We start from the raw sequence: 15,798 nt of genomic DNA, 5'->3' as shown, positions 1-15,798 counted from the left end.
ACTAGTGACATGATGATGTACTTATGTAGCCAAGCGAGTATTAGGTTTCTGAGTGAAAAGTCCTTACTGAGTTCCAGACATGAAAAACGATACAGACCATATGGGGAGATCTATACGTTATAGGTTCATGATGTGTCAGTTGTTTTTACTAATATTACTTCAACCCAAAATATTAGGAACAAAAATGTGCATTGCATTTGATTTGCTAATGTGTGTGCGTGTTTTTTATTTTCATAACAAAGCCACATCGGGTTGTCTGCTGAGTCCACCGAGGGGAATCGAATCGCTGATTTTACCGTTGTAACACTGTAGAGTTATCGCTGTACCAGCGGGAGACTTTTCAAATGAATAATGATAACTTTATTAAGAAACATTAATAGCGTTACGATAATGATGTTAACTTATATTATTACAGGGCTAAACATTTTATATTGATATGACTTTATTTAACAGACAGGTGAAGTTTTAACATATAGGAATTTATTTTCAAAATCTTTGCTAGAACAATGATTTTATTTTTAAGATTTTTGTTGGTACAATGAGAAAAATATGTTCTAAGTTATGTACTTAATACACCTCCTGTTATAAGATTTGTGTCTTATAACTATATATATATATTTATTACTACCTAAGTAAGTAATCGTAATTCTACTGCGTTTAGTACTGCCTATTACAGTTTTAATGACGCAAGTTACTTAGCAACGCAAATAGTAAACAAATAGCCATGCTATGACCAGTAACTGGTAAAACAAATATGCATACAAGGGAAAACAACTAAAGATCGAAGTTGGCGGCTCTTCTGTGTGCTTTTGGTATCAATGAGCTAACGTACATGGATTATATTTTTGTGCCATTGCCAACATATGACAGAGTTATAACAGAATACAATTCCCTCATTCACTTAAACACGAGTCAATCAAACGATCAACTTTTTGGTTAAAACTTCTTAACTGGATTGAGATTTCTATAAAACAGAAAATAAACTTTAACCTACTAAACTCTTTGATGTAAAGTTTGTACGCTTAGAGAACAAAATTAAGGCACAAAGAAATAGTTTATGTATATATATATAAAGGAACTTCAGCTATATGTTATATAAATAAATTGTAACAAAATAGCAAGAATGTTTTATATATGATCGTAAACTATGTATTTTGATACAAGAGTCACAGGGCTGTGCATGGTCCGGTGGTTAAGGCACTCGACTCGTAATCCGAGAGTCGCAGATTCGAATTCTCGTCACACTAAATGTTCTCGCCTTTTCAGCCGTGGGGGCGCTATAATGTTACGATCAATCCCACTATCGTTGGTAAAAGAGTAGCCTAACAGTTGACGCTGAATGATGATGATTAGCTGCCTTCCCTCTAATCTTACACTGCTAAATTAGAGACGGCTAGCGCAGATAACTCTCGTATAGCTTTGCGCGAAATTCAAAACAAAACAAACCAATCAGTCTCCGTATCATGCACACACACACACAAAATCAGATTTTTTGTTCACCATATTTTGAAAATTATAATAACTGAATCAAAGAGGATTTATTTGAAAAACCTGAAGGCAAAATAATTTATAGCAGAATTTTAATAGAGAATCTATGTTGTTATCATTACCTAAGATATGACGTTTTGATACACGTGCGCTTATCGTCATCATAAAAGAAGCTTACCAAACGAAGGTCATCAATCTCAACAAAGCAGAGGCTTCATTAAAAACGAATGATTATCTAAGTGTTTCTTAATAAATTCTTGATGGAACAATTTTTAGTTTTAAAGCTACCAAAAGTTTCCTTTTGCAAAGACCGAAATATCAGGTTAATTTAGGTGTGAAATATTTAATTGTTTTCTTTACGGTGTTAAACTGTTAAGGTCACTTACTTGAAGAAGTTGAAGACTTACTTTTAATTTACTATTATAAGTCAGTATAAACAGGAATGATAAACGTCGTGCCTAAATCTGGTTTATTTTTGCTATTTAACAAAACTTTGTTGGATTCTTGCGAAAATAATAAACATTATTTAATTCAGTGGGTGCGTACAGAAACCAGATCTTTACTAGCCTAATGTTTTAATAATTTACTGTTTTCTTTCATAGCAAAGATAAAGCAACAAAAAATACCAGCATTCAAACCATGAAATCTCCCGGTAGCTACACCTAAAACATTTATCACAAGACAATAATAGTTAAATGTGTATATTCAGCTGATGCATTACATGTAACCTGTACTAAATGAAATACTTTTTCCACTTTAAAACTTTTTTTTTACGTCGCTTACATTACCATAAAGTAGGTTGTACCATAGAGTAACATGTTTTTTGTTAACACTGTTATATCTTTATAAACTTAAAAACAACAAGTAATTTCAATTTCAATATATTCCTTAATTTATTAACTATTTTGCTGTATGCTGCAACAAAACACACTCCAGGTTTAGTCATTTGTATTAAGCTAAAATACAATTAACAACTTGTGCAAATTCTTCACAGGTTTTTTATCTTAATATTATTTATTGACTCCATTTGGCCTCTGATTTCTGTCTGTAGAGTTTATAACTAGCGACTCTTTATATCACTCTCAAATTATAATCCTTGGTGGCTCAGGGTCAAGGCAGAAGAATTACAATGCTAATAAATTGGGTTTCGATACAGCGATGGTCAGAGTACAAGCTAAACAAGCTATCCATTGTTTTGCTTTGCGCTTAACAACAAACGAACAAATGAAATTTTGTATATCTTCATGTGATTGTTTACTTGACGTAATGCAGGCTCAACTGAGGTTGGATAAAGTGTTAATTTAAAAATCTTTATTATAGAAGGAAAGGAAATTCTGATGAATTTTAATCTATATATAACAAATTTATTGACGCTCTTAGAGGATATAACTTAACACTTTCGATAACAAATAATAACTCAGTTTTTCTAAACACACAATTATTTCAAAGTTTTATGAAATATATTGAAGTAATTTCTCTTCTATATGTGGTATCCCTAGTTAATTTTTCTTCTGAAAAGAATAATTACGACTACACAAATCTCAAATCTAAAACATTCCTGTGTTCTAAATGGAACACTGTGGCTAGTGTTCTAAATGTTTTTTGTGTTGTTTTTTTTCATAATGATAGTTAATCTCTTATAAGATTGTTTTATACAGGGTTTTAGTGTACTATGTTCAAACGATTTTAAAAATGCAAATCAACTAGCCATAATACTAGCAGACCCTAGATAAAGTCATGGTGGAACCGGATGTATCAGAAACACATTTCGACAATGGCATTTTGTAGGTATTGTTATGCCATCGAAAAATGAAAATAATTATGTTTTTAACACGAAACATCTGTACAATCATATCATAAGGATGTGTTCATATAAAGAGCTTAGAATTTACAATAGGGGTATATCCCTTATATCTAATGGTACTGGAAAACAAAGGATTTTGTACCAACTTGGAGCACCGTGACCATCCAGAACGAGACCTAGAACAAATCGTCGAACAGTCGTATTAAGCAAAACGTGACGTCTTGTAACAGGTGAGAAACAGCGAATACAAAGAACAATGATAAAAGCCGTCTGCATGTACCAAGTATTAGTACACATAATAATCAAAAAGAATTTCCGTTTGGAAAAACGACACAAGTTGCTTCCACGACATATTCTTTCAACCGTTACATTCCTCAAGCAGCTGGGGAATGAAATGGGAGTTTTCATACTATTACTTATGAAAATATACCGGTCAAGTCGCTTATGTATTTCTGTGCAATTAGACTTTTGGAAAAGGTGTTGGAAAATCATTGTTCTCGCAAATAAAATGACCTATGGAAAGCAGGTAGAGATAAGTGGACAGTAATGTCTTAAAACAGAGTATTTGACAGTGAAAATTACTACAGTGTAGATACTGTCGTCAGATACTGTTTGGTTGAATGTAACGATGTGGATGTTGTGAAGCTCTGAAATCGTTTAAATATTAGCGTATTCAACTTTTATATGTCCACTAACGTATTTAGGTAGGGGATAGAGAGGGCTCATCCGCAGAGCCCATGATCTCAAATGAGGGCCCATTGATTATTTTATTCTATGTAAGATTACATGAAATGTAGGGCCTACAAAAATTATTAGCTCCTGAGCCTACACAACCTTAAATCCGCCATTGCGTATACCAAGTTTTTGTAGGTCGTGTTATCAACCAGCAGAAGGAACCTTCTGTATATTAAACTGGACAATCATAACAGTTGCTTTAATTTGAAAAATTGGGAAATATTTTATTGCTATTACAGTAAAAATGAAATAATAATATTAGTGGATGGATGGAAAAAAATATTAAATTAGCTAGAAACATCTGAATCGAAGCATGTGAAATATTCATTCAGTGGCATTTCCTGTCGCACAAACTATACAGTGGCAAAAAGAAGTTGTAGCCTTGAGAGTACAGTGAGGTAAGTAAGTGGTGGGTGGGAGTGAAAAAGGACAGTTATTGAATGTGGTGCTAGTGAAACCAGGCGCTTAGATGTCAGTCTTATGATGTTGTTCTGTTTCCGGCTTTTAACCTGAATACCCTCCAAGGGTCCTAACAGTTCTTTTGGGCAGTCTAAGGACATAAAACAAAATATTGAAAAAAAATTGTAGTTAAGCACAAAGCTACAAAAGGGATTATCTGTGCTCTGCTCATCACGGGATTCGAAGCCTGGTTTGAATCCACAGACATGCCGCTGTGCCAGTGGGGATGGAAAAAAAAAAAAGAGTGAACGTTTCAAATACGAAAATCAAATACAGAAGAAAAAGAGACTATTAAAGAAGTATGAGATAAAAAATCTGTCCTGGCATTTAGAGAAACGTATCCGTCACCTTTATCCTAAATCATTTTTTAAATATATTTCAGACTTTCGAAAATCTTCGGTACATGAATAAATAGCACACTGACTGAATGTTTCTCTTATTTTTATCTTCTTATTTTATTTTTAACTAATACTTCATATGTAAAATAATTATAATGTGAAGTTGAATATATAGTTTGTTTTGAATTTCGGGCAAAGCTACACGAAGTCTATCTGCGACAGCCGTCAATAACTTTGTAGCTTAAGACTAGAAGGAAGGCAGCTAGTCATCACCACCCACCACCAACACTTGAGATTGACCGTAACATTATAACGCCGCCATGGCTAAAAATACAAGTATGTTTGGTGTGACGGGGATTCAAACCCTGGACCGTCAGATTATAAGTCGAGTGCCTTAACCACCAAGTTATTCCGGGCCTATATCGATTATGCATTATCTTCACTCACTTATATATGTATATAAGGCAGCTCAGTTGCAAGTCCGAGAGCTTTCCACTCTAAGTATAAAATTGCAATATTTGCAATGGGCAGAATACAGATAACCCGTTATCTAGATTTTTGCATAGTAACGAACAAAATAAAACATCGGTTATATTTCTGACCAAACATTACTTTAAAAAAGACAAAGACTTTAAGTTTGACTAAAATAGATACAGAAAATTACTGAATGTTTTTAAAAAAACGTCTTTCATTTAATCAACTTTTGCTTTGGCGCTGCTTTATTTGCAATTTATTTAATATCATTTCTATGGTAATAATCTATCACAGGTATAAAATAAAACGTCACATATTATTGTAATATACATCGGACTGAACTATATCCAAGCGAACGAGTGACACATTTAACCTTATCGAAATATTAGAACTCGTGAAGAAAGAGAAGTCAAGCTCATATTTCTTTTGCTTAAGTAATTCTAAGAAATGTCACTAGAGGACCCAGTGTACCACCCGTTGTCGAGACCACCGACCGACTAGATCAGCCGCTCCCAATATGATAGTAGGAAAACCATACTCATGTATCACTGGGACAGGTTATGTGCCTCGAATTCCATTTCTTTGTCTTAACTTGATGGCCTCCAAGGGTCTGGCGCCGACCCACTCAGTCGCAACTAGGAGACGTTGCCTGAACCCTGCGGTTCTGCCTGGACCTCTTGCGTTCCTCCCTGACCTGTCCCAATATGTGACGGCAGAAACCCGCTGTTTGGTTGTGAGGCCCTGAAAACGTCTCTCCAGGGCTACAACCAACTACCACTTTATAAACAATGTTGTGGATGGCACGGACTTGTCCAGGACATTAAGTCTCTTACACAGGTTTTATGAGAATAGTATGAAACTACGGGGAAGGAATCTGTTAAACATTAACTAAATTACTTTGGTCTGAGAAAACGTTTCAAATTTTGCATTTATTTTTAAAACAAATTAATCAGTTATGATTGGTTATTATTAAGCTTATCTTCTACTTGTTCCGAACATGCATCATTTAAATTGTCTTTGAAACAATTAAGTTCAAAGTTCAAGGACATAATAATCATTATAAGTGTCCAGTCCTTCTCATTCTCAGCCTTCATTTCCAGACGAAATCCATTAGGCCTGAATAAAAAAATATATATATCTGCTCATTTTTACACAACAACAAAGACCAGTATAATATCTGTGCAAAGCTGTTTAAATTATTCTTTGCTTGTTTTTTGAAATGGCGTGGTTTTTCTCTGAATAGAATAACTTTGTAAGGATTGAAAGTTACTACAACTTGGTATAATAAAAATGTATTTAAATTAAATATGACAGTAAGTTATTGTATATTTATCCTTTTTAAAATGTCTTTAAAGTATTGAGACGCTAATAACTTATAGTTTTATTTAAGGTACCAAAAGAAAGTTCTTAAACAGGTTCGCAGCATTCAAATGTTTTATTTTAATATGTTAGAGAGCAAAATAAAAGACCTCTGAATCGTTTTTAGAAGTATAACTCATTATTTTTCATCTTATTTTCACATTAGTGAAAAAACTGTTATGACGTTGCGCCTTGAAAGAAAAAGAAAATTCAGGTAATGCGTAGAAACATGATTTTTTAAAAATATTCTTTGGGGGTTATTAGTCTACAAGCGTTGAAGTTAAAACAGCAAGAACGGATAATTAATTCTGTATCAGTATTTTAGAGTTTAATAATTTCTGTTTTTAACAAAAATTATTATATATTCAGTAATACTTGGTTTCATTTTCACAATTATTTTGTCAAATTTTGACTGCGATGGTTAAGCAAGACTTTGTCGTTATTCTTCGCTTTTATTTTTCAGACAGTAAATCAATAATCTGTGAGGAGTGCAGGCAGAACTAATGAAGATCCGTTTGGTGCCAGCCCACTGCACGGCTGTATTAATCAGTATACACCAGTACAGGAAGAAGCCGGAACCAGTGGGCTGGACGGCTGACAGTTCGAGGTACCTACCACAGCTTGATTCTCTGACTCTGTGACGAATGAAATGTTTGGATGATACTACTAATTGAAAACACTAGGGGTTTAATTTAGAGGAACTGGAGAGATAGATAGGGTGAGTTACAAACAGATAGTGAGAAGAGTTGGAGAGGGAAAGTTAACGAAAATGAGAAACCAAAAATAATTAACGAAAGGAGAGAATATTAAAGTGAAAACAACTGAATAAAACATGAGTGAAGAACACGGACAAAGATGGAAAGAAAGAGTAAGGAAATCTGATATTGTATTAAAGAATATACGTAAACGAAAGAATACATGGTTACAGGTTGTCATGGTTACTAGGCTATACAATCACCTAATTGTCATTATTAGTTAATAATTGAAATTTCTATAGCCTGCTACTAACTTCTAACTAATTTTATCCTATATTTCGGCTGCCAGTAAGGAAAGCAGGGCAAAACTAGTTAGTTGTTAATATCAGGTTATATGTACAATAACAAAAAAAAATACTTATTAATAATCAGAAGTATGTAATCGTGTAGGCTACAAGCCATGACGACGAATAATATGTGGTGGTCACAATCTTACCTCAAGTACGTATGGTTAGTAATGTCATCTAGCTGTACTTCGATACGATATCCAAGAAGCAGTTTAGCTAAACAATAGTTGAATCACACAGATCATATTAAATGCAACATTTAACAACAGCTGCCACGTTTATTCTGTACCCTGTACATTCATTGTAACATACATCTTTTCAAGACTGGTGAATAGTGAACAATTTATATTTCTCTTATGCAGTTGTATTCAAATGGCGTCCTGGAGTTCCTGGCTTGGACAACGGTAAGTTTATGGATTTACAAATCTAAAATCAGGGGAGCGATTCCCCTCGGCGGATACAGCAGATAGACTGATGTGACTTTGCTATAAGAAAACACGTACGTGCGTCCTGGAATAAAGTATATTATATACTCCTTATCGTACAAACCATTACAAATAAACTTCCTAACAATTTTTTTAAGATACAGCATTATATTGAATTTGTAGCAAAAATTACCACAAAATAATCGATCAATAGATAAAGTCTAATGGGTAGGAAAATGAATATAGAATAATGTAACTTGCTAGACAGCACCAACACAGGAAGACAGATGGGTAGATTTACAAGAAGTAGGTAGGGCTGTCACTTAGGATAACTGTGTTAGATAATGTTGAAGTCAAAAATCTATCACTGCTATGATAACTGGAGCTTCCCCACTCCTAAACATTAATTACTAACCACCCTTCACCAATTATCACCAACCGAAAAACTTCATAACTTGCAGGGAGGAGAGAAGTGAAATAAAGTAATTATCGTAAAAGCTTCATTGTCTGACAGAAGCGTAAAACCTACAAGACATTATTATAATAACACGGCAGTAACTGCTTTTTCTCGTTACTTCCTCAGGCCCCCTACTGTGTTTACTGCCAACTGTCAAATATATAGCTTGAGAAACTCTTCATCATAGTTTCAGTACATAACATCAGGCAATCATATGTATAAATATGTTACAGGACAAAAGTAAATTTTGTACATCTTTGTGTTAAAGACTTACACCAAGTACTTGTAAGACTAAATAATACAATATACAATTATAAATAAGCTGTCTAAACTGTCAAATATCCAAAGTTGCGATTTTATATTAGAAAATACATTTACTTATCAATTATTACATTTAACAATGCTTACTTTTACCATTGTTTTTACTATAATTTTAGAATGACTGAAACTGTAAGTTGAATTAGAATACGATTCAATTCTGGAATATTATCTCACTTAATGAATGTTTTTTGTTATAATTTCTAAATATGCTGCACAAACTCTGTAATATATATTACCATCTTTTTTTATGGGTACATAGTTTTCATTGGCTTTTTAATAATTTTATTAAGAATGATTTCATTTGATGAATTTCAGGATAGGTTACAAACAATTTATTTTACAGTTGTAAAGTTTGGTTTTTCATGCATAGATAAAAAACTTGTTGTAAGATACTAAGATGTTTCGTTGTATACACATAATGTTGTGATATTCTTACTGTTCATAAGTGATTTTAAGCTACAAAATTAATGGTGTACATCTTGAACTCTCTTACGCTAAATAATAACACTTTCAAACTTCTATGTTAGGAATGTCACATTTTTCTAGTTGTGTTCTCTGTTTACTCATTTGTCGGTTTGTTAACCTTTAATGGCCAGAAACATTAATTTTTGTTATGGGAAAGTCGCAGATCAAATATTCGCACAACAAACCAGGACACTAATCGACTTTTGTCTGGTAAAGTTGGAAGTTGTAATTTGGTAATGTCTTCATGAAGCACTCATAATAACAGTTATGTGAAACACAAAAAATAGATTTAGAAATCGTACTTGACAGTTAATTAGGCTGAAAATAATTATTCTTCATTTCGTATGTTTATGTGTATCTTAGACTTACGCCACAGTGTATCACACTGAATATCATTTAAGAAGGAGAAAAAATGTAATTCATTCTCATTTAAAATAATAATAATAATGATAAAGATTTTCTGAGACTTATATTACAAATTCTTATCACTTTACAGAGTCTAGTTTCGTTATCATAATCTTTATACTATGATTGCCTCTTTTTAGAAATTCATGTAGATAAAATAATATTGGGAAAACGGAGTACATTTATACGTATACGTGTGTGTGCGTGTGTATTTGTACAAATACAAGATTACTGCAGAGGTCGATCTATATTTAGAAGCATCACGAAAAAGGATTAAGTTGTCATAATACTTTGTTTGTTTTTATAACTTCGTGCAAAGCTACACGAGGGCTATCTGCGCTAGCCTTCTCTAATTTAACAGTGTAAGACTAGAGGGAAGCAGCTAGTTATCACCACCCATCGCCAACTCTTGGGCTACTCTTTTATCAACGAATAGCGGGATTGCCCCACATATTATAACGCCCACATGGCTAAGAGGGCGAGCATGTTTAGGGCGACGGGAATTTGAACCTGCGACCCTCAGATTATGAGTCAAGTGCCTTAATCACCTGGTTATGCCGGGCCCCAGTATACTTTGTAACAATCATATCGTGCTAGAATGCTGCATGGTGTTAACTCACTTGTACATTCCTGACTCTAATTCAAACTTTTGCACGTTTTTTGTTAATCTGTAGTTACGAGAAGATTTAAACATTATTCTAGATTGCATCTTTTACAATAGTATGCGATTTTTTTTATTAATGACTGTGATAAAATTGTTTGATCTGTAATATAGCGAACCTTCTTGTACTGAATTCCAACGCATGTCGCAACAAATGTTTGCCCACTCTATGTACTTAGTCACTTAATTCACGTTACACAAATGTTCTGTCTGTGTATACCAACCATGACTCAAAAATACAAACATAGTAAACCGAATCTAGCAAGAAGCCCCACAACTCGGTTTGTGAAATGAAAAGTTAAATAAATTCTCAGCAGACTTTTGGAAACCCTGAGTATTTTGTCAGTTTGGATTCAATAACCAATTTTTTTATTTCCCAGCAAATGTTGACTTTCTTGAAGCTAGAAATGGACAAATTTGAGTTGTTTGTGATATATATTTGATTGAATTTGCCATGAAACGTTATTGTTTTTCTTACATTTATTAAATAATTATTCAAAATGTAAAAAAATAAAAAATAAAGTGAAAATTGTGCCTATACCGGAAAGATGAAAATTGAAAAGAAACTAACTCGCACGAGAAGCAAATATTAGAGTACATTAACTGTTGGAACATTAATAAATTATATTTCGATTCAAGTTTTATAGTATGCCTACTGAAATAGAAGCTATATATATAGGCCAACAGAGTAAAATTAGGATGTATATCGTCTTTAGGAAGTGCTCCTTGATATTATTTATAATGAAAATAAAATCACAAATTCAGTTAATAAGTTAAGAAAACTGTAATATGTACATTGTACTAAGTATTGCATCTATATGATAGTTCCTGTAGATAAAACAATAATATCAAATATAGCGAAAGGAAAAATTTATCGATAGGTCATTTGGATTTTATTTTTATTTTGTTATTTCACCAAACGTACTCGTCCTTTCAGCCGTGGGTGCGTTATAATGAACGTTGAATCCCACTATTCGTTAGTAAAAGAGTAGCCCAAGAGTTGGTGGTGAGGGATGGTGACTAGATGCCTTCCCTCTAGTTTTACACTGTTAAATTAGGGATGGCTAGCGCAGATAGCCCTCGTGTAGCTTTACTCGAAATTAAAAACAAAACAAACAAAAACAGTTTTGTTATTTCTTTACTTAACGAACGGTAGTCATTGATACTTCGTTCAAAAGATTCATTTTACTCTATAATCAATAGAAACTTCCTTGTGAAACCTAATGTATTTATTTGAACCCGAGGTTTTGCCAACATTTATTGAATTAAATTTTGTTATCACTCCGTGTTTCTGTTTCACCACCGCTGTTATTGACAACTTTTATTTTACTTATGTTCAAGGGTAGGACCAATTAAACAGGAAGGCAGGAGGGCCATTTGGCCCATCCCTCAAGCACAAAGGGGGTCTCAAATCTAGAGAGTTGTTTTTGTGGATTTTTTTTCATTTGTTAAGTTTTGTGAATTCTTTTTGTGCTAAAAAAGAGATAGAAAAGCATTAATTAAATGCTAATTAATGTTAATAGACATATGCCAAATTTAAAAAAAATATTCAAATTATGTTTCGTTTTTCTTTTAGGGTAATGGTTATTCTTATTTTATTTTTATATGCCTTTTTCTTTATTATAGCAAAGGGCCTCATAAAATAAAAGTTCACCGGGCCTGTCTGAACCTCTGAGAGAGCTGCCTGTTCGTAGTTACATAATGTTTTATATGAAATAAGTACATTCACTTTGTACATGGCTTGTCATCATGAAGTACTCATGTCAAAGTACATTTTGCAGTTTCTTCTCTACAACAGTAGTTATTTTCGATTAAACTGAACAGTTGACGCTATTCGTTATCAGTGTTAAAAAGTGTTGTGTAATTACATGCTAGTGCTTAGTTTTACTCGTTGTTTGTCACTCAGGAGTAACGTACATCTGCAACATCTCAATAAGCGTGGATCGACATTATTAAGAACAGTATTAGTTTTATGCAAAATTATCCAGAGCTTTCATATCGTTCATTAGGCTAGTTTCACCTATTGGTAGTTAACAACAACATGCAGATACTAGTACGTCTGATTGAATACTCATGTTAAAGTGTCGATGCAGATAAATCTGATAAGAGATATCAGTACAAAACGTATGATTAAGAAACCGTATTCTTTCTGCAAACCATGCGACTTATTTAATATTGAGTACAAAACTGAACATTCTTTAGGGTTCATTTAAATCACCTACTTTAAAAACTGCACGAAGAACAAACAGACATGTATGGCGCGTGTTTATCTTTATTTTTTTTTTCGGATTAGAGGAATAAGGTGTATTCGGCACAATGTTCAAAACAAAGAAAATGGTATGTAAAATAAGTCTGATGTTGAATTTCAATCGTGCATGCAAGAAAAAACAACATGTTTCCGGTTGCAGAAAGAGTCTTAACTTCCGTGAATGCCCCCCTCCCCTATTGCTGGCAAGACATGGTGTTATTCCAAACCGCTAGCGAGTTTAAAAAGCTTATCCTGCTTTCTGATCAGAACACCATGTTATTCTTTGATTGACATGTCCGGACAAAACGTTTCTACGGTTGACAACATCATGTGCATACAAGGTACAAAATGTGGTAGATGGTTGGAATATGGAAGCTTGTGACTCGACTCAGAAACATTTCACTTGCTTAAGCCCACTCGATGAACAAGATGAAATGGTGTACATGAATGCCGTGCTTCCCAAACGTAAAATAAAAGACCACCTGGGATGAAATATGTTTTATGTTGATTTTCTCAGTACAACTCCATTGCTTATCCACAAGGGAGATTTTAAACTGCCAGTCTTGACGGCTGAACTGTTGGTGACAACCGTATCGAACTCATGTTCACCAAAAGGCCAAATAAATCCGAACATGAGGCCAATTGAGGGAGATTACGTCTTCTTTTAAAAGAGCACAACTGCCTCTGTATGTTAGCTGCTTCATGCTATTGATACGGACGTGATTGGCATGTTTCTAAGCTATTATAATTCCTTTTTTGTTATGATAATAGCAACTTGAGAAGGGTAAACTTTAAGTTTACCCATGCAGTTGCATTCTTGTTATATTATGTACATCAGACAAAAGTTTATTAATATTATATATATATATGTAAGAAACAGATAAGTTATCACATTGCACATATATACCAAAATCTGCATCATTAAGAACACATTTATGTAAACAGCGACACTTCTCTCAAGTTATGACTTGAAAGGGAATAAAACCAATGTATAACTAGCTCAACCATATCTAAATATTGTAGCCCAGATGGGTCGCATAGGATCATCTTATGGTCCGAAATATTTCAAAAATGTATCAAGTGTCCTTAGTAAATCAATTACTAGGTGATTACGGATGAAAATCGGCCCGGCATGGCCAGGTGGTTAAGGCACACGACTTATAATCTCAGGGTCGCGGGTTCGGATCTTCGTCACACCAAACATGCTTGCCCTTTCAGTCGTGTGGGTGTTATAATGTTACGGCCAATCCCACTATTTATTGGTAAAAGAGTAGCCCAAGAGTTGGCGGTGGGTGGTGATGACTAGCTGTCTTCTTTTAGTTTCATACCGCTAAATTAGGGACGGCTAGCGTAGATAGTCCTCCTGTAGCTTTGCGCGAAATTCAAAACAAACCAAACAAAATAAGGATGAAAATCAAGAAGTACCGGTAGTCCCTCTTTACAGCTCTGGGGTGGGTAGAGACATTAAAATATGTGTTTAGAAAGACAGGTAGCAAAAATAAACACAATAGTCACAACTTTATCATACAAACGTCTTGCAGAAAAGATTGACTTTTATTATTATACCAAAGTACTTTCTTAGATATAAAAAAACCTCTAAAACAAATACAAAATATGCAATGAGCACTGTACTAAGCGAAAATCAAATTAAAAGCACTAACGTTTACAATATGAATGATGTTTCTTCTCACGTGTTTAAAAGTAACGAGCGTAAAATATTCACCAGACACCAAAGATTTTTAAAAGGAGATAAACTGGACTAAACTTTTCAAGTATCAAATACAATAAAGAGCAAACGAAATATAATATCAGTAAACGTTGTAATACTTCAACCAATAGTTTCTTTAAAATTAATAGTAAAGTTAACTGATATAGATTTTGCCCTTATTACATCATTTTACGATATATCAAATTTGTGGGTTTAAATTCTGAGATTTTCAATTATGTATTCGTTCGAAATTAAACTCTGTTTGCTTCGAAAATAACGATAAAATGTAGTTTTGCGAATTTAGTAAAGTTTGCGTTTACGCTCATAAAACAAACATTTTCTTTAGTTTCATGATTTCTCAATAGACACGTAAAAAAAAAGAACCAAAAGACATATTCAGCAACTTAGTTACTTTTAAAAGGCTTTCTAAGTTCAAGTTTTTACTGTATTTTTGTTCGTTTTTTGTATTTCACTGCCAATATTTCTACACGCTAGAAAGCTACATGCTATACTGTTTGTGAGGAAACCAATATAAATTAAAACATAGCTTAAAGCGAAAACCAATTATATTGAACATACGTGTAGGTCTTTGTAGCCATTAGTTTTAACTGAAAGTAATAAAGTTGCATCTGTTGTTCCCTACAGGTGATATTGGAAGACGGAGGGAAGCAGATGGCCAATCAACTGCCTCATAAGCCTTGAACAGCTACAGTGACAGAAATAAAGACAACGTACATGTCACATGCTCACCATAAAAAAATGATAATTCGCTTGAACATTGAAACAACATGGTATACTGGTAACTTAATGCAACATTTTTACAAACTTGTTAAAAAAAAGTACATGCCCAAGTTTCTAATTTCAACCCTCTGTTAAGATACGTTCAAGTATTTCAGCTCATATATATTTAGATTTAATAAACAAGCATTTATATATATATATACTTTAAATCGTAAAGAAAAGAATAACTTACTTGAAAATAATGTATTTTCAGATATTTATTTAACTATTCTGCTATCATAATTGTTCATAAAAATTTAATCATAAGAACTTCAACAAACAGAAAACAGATTTTATTTACCATTGAAAAGCGGAGAATGGTGTAACATTTTTCACAGAATAAAAGTGCGTAAGAGACAGGACAAAACCAACTTGACTCTTTATTCTGCAAGTGTTGGTGTTGTATTGGGGCAAAAAAATCAAGTTTTTTTTCCACCTATCATCTGTATTTAAATAAAACTATTAAGTAGTTATTTCAATGAGTAACGATGATTTCGATATAGGAATGTGTGAAGTCAACAGTTTTGTGTGTTATATCAACCACATGTAGAAATGCATGGAGTGAAAATTTTTGTATGTTATGCTACATCAAACACATGTAAAAATGTATGGAATGAAGAGTTTGTGCT

General features: G+C 33.4%; 1 long non-coding RNA gene across 2 annotated transcripts; it reads left to right on the top strand.

Annotated features, from left to right (window-relative positions):
* Positions 1-7,129: 7,129 nt before the first annotated feature.
* Positions 7,130-15,536, top strand: LOC143231493 (uncharacterized). 2 transcript variants are annotated; one of them, XR_013016947.1, is made up of 3 exons: positions 7,130-7,525; positions 8,062-8,103; positions 15,035-15,536. It is a non-coding gene; the product is annotated as an uncharacterized LOC143231493 (long non-coding RNA). The 2 variants fall into 2 exon arrangements; XR_013016946.1 differs by lacking the exon at positions 8,062-8,103.
* The last annotated feature ends 262 nt before the right edge of the window (positions 15,537-15,798 follow it).

This window comes from Tachypleus tridentatus, chromosome 11 (assembly GCF_004210375.1).
Source record: "Tachypleus tridentatus isolate NWPU-2018 chromosome 11, ASM421037v1, whole genome shotgun sequence".
NCBI lineage: Eukaryota > Metazoa > Arthropoda > Merostomata > Xiphosura > Limulidae > Tachypleus > Tachypleus tridentatus.
The sequence above is the reverse complement of the archived record's forward strand: the minus strand, read 5'-3'. Positions and strand labels throughout refer to the sequence as shown.